This window comes from Lactuca virosa, chromosome 2, assembly GCF_052849685.1.
Source record: "Lactuca virosa cultivar CGN04683 chromosome 2, Lactuca_virosa_CGN04683_v6, whole genome shotgun sequence".
NCBI classification, from domain to species: domain Eukaryota; kingdom Viridiplantae; phylum Streptophyta; class Magnoliopsida; order Asterales; family Asteraceae; genus Lactuca; species Lactuca virosa.
Window position 1 is genome coordinate 212,964,474 of NC_136427.1, and position 5,826 is coordinate 212,970,299.

The following is a 5,826-nucleotide window of genomic DNA, read 5'->3' on the forward strand; positions in this document are numbered from 1 at the left end:
GGACACCGATGGTCTCCTTTAATCCATCGCTCCTGTCACTTATCTCTGCAACGAACTGATCGACGGTATCCTTCCATTCAAGTATCCCACCGATGTTAATCTCTGTCCTTGTAAGCTTGTTTTCTAAGCTTGCCAATGCATCTATCGATTGGTCCCTCTTCTTGGACTTTCTTCCTCTCTCCTCGAGGACAGGGGGTAGGTTTGCTGCTTCACTACTTCCTCCTTCCGTAGCCATGATCTCTTGCTTTAACGAACCAATCTCTGATACCACGTATCACGGGACGACTCAATCACCGTGTGCCACTTAGTGTAACTTCGACTAAGTCAGGCTACAACACTTCCTTGAGATGTATAAACGACTAAGTAAGCAAGAGAATAAGGCTTTCGAGTTTCTACAAACGAAAGAAAACTTCTATTATAAGAGCTCGAGAGAATACAAGGAAACTTTCCGATGGTTTGGAGCAAATGAGCTCCTCCCTATTTATACTTGTCCTTCCCCCCCTAGGGAAGTTTCTAGATATTACTACATTAGTCCTATATTCTTGACTAATCTAGACTATTCTACCAAGTTACATATATTTACAAGTCTTCATGAAATGTTCTAAATCATTCTTCGATGTCCTATAGAAATCTAGGACGTTCCAGGGTCTAATGTGATATACTTGTAAGTTCTCCCATTTTCTCGAGTACTCCGGAAGAGTCTAGAATCTCGCTCGTGACAACATGCTATTATTATACATATGATCATTCATGTACAAGTATATGCATATATTGATGTACAGTTATATGCATATAGATATCTATGAAATTAAGTAATAAAAACTAAAACTACGACTATTAAAAATTAAAAACTAATTTTAATTAAAGTAAGATGTACCATTAAACTAGTATCACTTTATGCTTGTTTAAAAAATATTATATACAAGTGAAGAGATAGTCAATCATTTTAGAAAACTGTATGCTATAGTAAAATAACATAAATAAACAATTACCTTCAAAAAAACAAATTATAAAAGTCCACGTATTATTCGTGAATATGAACCATAAAATCAAGAAATTTGAAAATTTGTGTAATATGAATATCTCAAAATATATCATGTTTGTGGGTATATTGTGAAATTAAAAACTTGAAAAAATAAGAATAAAAATGGAAAAAGATTTCGCTTAAATGTGGAGACAAGGTTATTATGGCCCATTTCTGAGGCTAATTCGATGAATATTTTGTCTAAATCTTAAAAATGATTAACATTTTGGTTTAATTTATGTTTTTTTTTTCTTAATATTATCCTAACATTTCCGTATTATGATGTGACAAATCTCAATTTAATAGTGTTAAAGTCTTAACGTTATTCATCCTAGATGACAACACAAGCCTTGAATTTCACTGTTGACATCCTCCATGTGAATTAAAACAAATGCAGCTCTACAAGAAAATGATGATATGAGAACTGAATCCTTTAAAAAGATATACAAGTTATACAAAATACACATTGCAAAGGATAATTACAGAGTGCAATTTTAGTTCAGACTTTTAGAGCCTTATAGCAGGAAAAAAATGCATAGTTTTTGTTTTCTGATACAGAGGAAGGGAGTTTCTTTTAGCATCTCAAGATCTATCAATGGCTTTCGCTTTTGTCATAGTATTAAGATAACCAATTGAATCTAGGAAACATGAAACAAGAGACAGTAAACTGACATTGATTGTCTTTTGAGCACCTAAAGCAACTGTTTCTCTAACCTCTGCAAGATCAGAACGGACTAACAATTTGAATTCAAAGAGACAATGCTTGAAAGTATAATGGTTATAGATAAAAAGAATACAAAGTAGCTCAATCAAGTTCAACATGAATGGAATTTGTGGTTTCAACAATGTGGTTTGAGAATATAATTAACTTGGTGAAAGCAATCAAAGCATTAGACAATTTTTTCTAAGAAGTAGAATTTTGGATGCAGAATATACCACTTGCAATGCAGGATGTACATTTGAAAAAAATGAACTACCTTATATTATGATACCACTGATTAGAATCTCCAAATGTATGAACAAAAAATATAATACAATCAGTGCATGTTCAACCACAAGTAAAAACAGAAAAGTGTATATTAATAGATGATATTTTCCCACATTGCCATTCACATTCTTAAACCAATTCTAAGTTAGGGGTTTTTTTTTTTTTTTTTTACCAAAATTTGGAGGAAAAAAAAGCTGAAATTGGATCTAATGGTAAGGTCCACCAGCTACAACAGCAACTTCAACGATGGCGGCGGCGGCAAGACAATGGGGCGATGCTGGTCGTCGTTCACAGAGGTGAGTTGTAGGTCGGACCGACAGTGGGAGGGAGAAGGTATGTTGCGTCGACGACTTTGGAGTAGGTGGAGGGCATTGTTGCCGGGGGTGATGGCGGAGGTGATGTCGGAGGTGACGTCGTTGGTGGAGGTAGTGGCCAGCTTGCAGATCGGAGATGCAGTGGGAGAGCAAGAGTATCGTGTGAACTAGAAAGAGAAGAGGGAAAGTGAAAGTAGGGCAAAATCAACGTGTTCTTTTTCTTATTTTAATAACATTCACATATATTTTCCAAATTGCCCCCAACTATTTAAAAAAGTAAAAAAGAAAATCGAATTTCACTAACAGCTTCCGACTGAAATTTCAAATTTGTTGATTTTCGTCGGAATACTGTAACGGATTACCGACCAATTTTATTCTGTTGCGAAACTGTCACAAAACGTCGCTAATATCCTAGTAATTTGTCTGTCGGAAACCCGTTGGAAATCTGTTGCTTTTTTTTTCGTCGCTAAAATTCTGTCGCTGTTGCTCTATTTTCTAGCAGTGATTTTAGGAATTTCATCATCTTTAATGGCCAAAATACTAAAAAGAATTTGTTAATCATAGATTGGTTGAACATTCCTACAGTTGGTTTGTAAATATGAATATGGAGTTAATTCTTAGTAGAGGTTTTGCTTATTAAACCCTATTTTATCGATTTTTATGTATCTCTTTGTTAGTTTTTTGCTATCATTTTTCAATAAAATTCAGTGGTTCAAAAAAAAAAAAAAAAAAACTATTGTACTGTTTTACATTTTAATTCGGCATACATCTTTTTCGCTACTTCAACTTTTGATCTTGGATGTTCGAACTCTGAGGATTTGGTATATTCTCTATTCTACATTTTATGTCCTCTTATGTGATGAAGATCCAGGGTTCACTTATGAAATATTACAAGACTTTAAAATTTATATATGTTGATGCTATAAAGACTGTTGCTCTCAATTTCGAACATGGATAATCTTAACCTATGTTGCGTATTAATACTTGAAGTTTTGTATATAATTTTGATCTTTGCTGAAACTAAAGAGCAACGTCTAGATTAATTTGTAACGAGTATTTGAATCAAGATCATGACTTCAACAAACTGTAAAAACAACTAAAATCTAAAACTAAATTTATAACAATAGACGAAGAAGTAACAACAACTTCCTCAGCTGCTATAAATCAATAAAAAATGTAGAGGTCTTGATCAGAGATGTCAAATCAACCCCAAAACCAACAAATGCTACTAAGTATATATCATTTACTCACATTTAATATGGATCATGCATGTTTATGATATCACATTATTGTTATAGATTCCAGAAATGTTCAGTGTAGGAATATGTAAAGTGGTCACACGCATTATTTTCATAAGTATAAAACACCAAAGTTACTAATTTTTTAATGCAAGAAAAAGTTAATCTTAAGCACTTTGTAGGTTGCTTTCGTCCTCTTTTACACCCAATTCTTTCTCTTTTCCCTTCTTCGCCTTCGCCTTTGCCTTAGGCTTAGCCTCAGCTCCAGCCCCAGGGTCAACCTCAACCTCTGCCTCTTCATTCTCCTTCCTCTTAACATCAAAGAACTCGATGAGACCACTCAAAACGATATCTGGATCATCATCCTTGAGTAGTTGCTCTGCTATTTCAGCGGGTGTAACTTTTATCTCACACATAAAATCGTCTATTTGTTTTAGGAGACTATGTTGTGTGATTCCAAGATAGTTAGTAACCAACTGACGAAATCCGCATGGTGTTAAATATGACATGTGTATATGAACGTCCATACGACCAGGACGAAGAAGAGCAGGGTCAAGTTTGTTCTTACGGTTTGTGGTGAAGATGATGATCCGTTCGTCTCCACAACTTGACCATAACCCGTCAATTAAATTGAGAAATCCCGATAAGGTTACCTGATCATAGTAATTGATGTAACAGGCAAATAAGTAAATCTAAATCTAAAGGAAAAAAAAACGCTAAATGGTTTTCGATATTAACTTTATTTTCTTTTGGGTAAAGCCTTATGAGGGATGATTCTTTCACCGTCTCTCTGGCCACCCGATCGTGCAACGCCACCGAGCAATCAATGTCCTCCACCACGAGTATAGACCGGTTAGTCGTTGCCAACAACAACGCCCGTAGATCCGAATTTGAATGGACATTAGTCAACTCCAAGTCATAGATGTCAAAATTCAAGTAATTAGCCATGGCGGCGATCAAGCTTGATTTTCCTGTCCCGGGTGGACCATACAACAGGTAACCTCTTTTCCATGCCTTTCCTACTTTCCGATAATACTCTCTTCTCTCCACAAATCTATCCAAATCCTTTATCACTTTCTCCTTTATACCGGAATCCATTGCCAACGTGGTAAAGTTCGCCGGATGGTCAAGATTCACCGACATCCAATTCGGTGGTCTTGAATACAACGACACCGTGAATAATTTCAAGGTTTTTTGTTCCTGTTTCTTCATCTCTGAAGCCTTAAGTACAAACGGCAAGTAGTCGTTCAGCACCAGATCTTTGTAATCTCGATGAAACGTGAGTTCCAACGAATGTCTAGTTGTTCGGGAAGAAGATTTCATGTCATTGTGACTGTTATATTGTTTAGTCGGCGTCTTCTTGGAAACCGAAGACCAGTAGAGTTTGACACCCTTGTAAATATCGGTGAACTCCTCGTTGACTTCCATGGCAACCGCGATGTTGTTGTCGTTACGAGTTTTGCTGACCTTCAGTCGATGGATGTCTGTAGACATTCTAGCAGCAACATAGAATTGAATGGCGTTATAGATTTCGTTTTCGTGAAACCCATCGGATTCATAGATTACCATGGTCAAGTGTTTGGATAACTTTTTCTTTATGAAGTTTCGTAAACCGATATAAATGTAGTCTTGGAATTCAGGTGGCAAGTAATGACGGGCCATTTTGCGTACCACCATAGTGGCGGCGGCGATAGAGCCGATGGTTGAGATGATGGTTTTCACTTTAGAGGGCATTTTAGAAACGAAGGGTTCAAGTGTTGAAGGTTTGCATGGGGTTTTTATCTACACCGACTGGCGACTATTACTAACACGCCTGATATAAAAGCTCCCTATATAGCTGATTAATACAAAAGGATTCTATCATTAATATTTTAAAAAGATATTTCTCTTTTTAAAATATAATGTGTGTGATGATTTACTTTTAGATTTCAAAACATATTTTTTTCACTAAGTGGATTTTTCGTATATTTTGTTATTTAAAATACAATTAATTTTATCATTTGTATAACAACAATTTTACTCCATTTTTCGTTTCTCATCATTGTGATAATCTTTTTAAGTATAAGGTTTTGCCAAACAAAATACAATACTAGATAAGGGCCTGGAAAATACTAAATGACGGAACTGAAAATCAGAAAACAAAATATAAACTTATGTGTTTCTATTTCAAATTTTATAAATATAAATTTTTAATAACCTTTAATGATAAAATCTTTTTACATAACTATAAAGGTATAGGCGAAATTGATATATTCTGAATTT

General features: G+C 35.0%; 1 pseudogene across 1 annotated transcript; it reads right to left on the minus strand.

The window, feature by feature from the left end:
• Window positions 1-3,731: 3,731 nt before the first annotated feature.
• On the minus strand, window positions 3,732-5,298 carry LOC145158199 (AAA-ATPase At3g50940 pseudogene; annotated as a pseudogene). Its single transcript, XR_013737248.1, has 3 exons — window positions 4,303-5,298; window positions 3,852-4,217; window positions 3,732-3,809 (listed from the first exon to the last, which is right to left on the minus strand). The product of XR_013737248.1 is annotated as an AAA-ATPase At3g50940 pseudogene (transcript).
• Window positions 5,299-5,826: the final 528 nt, after the last annotated feature.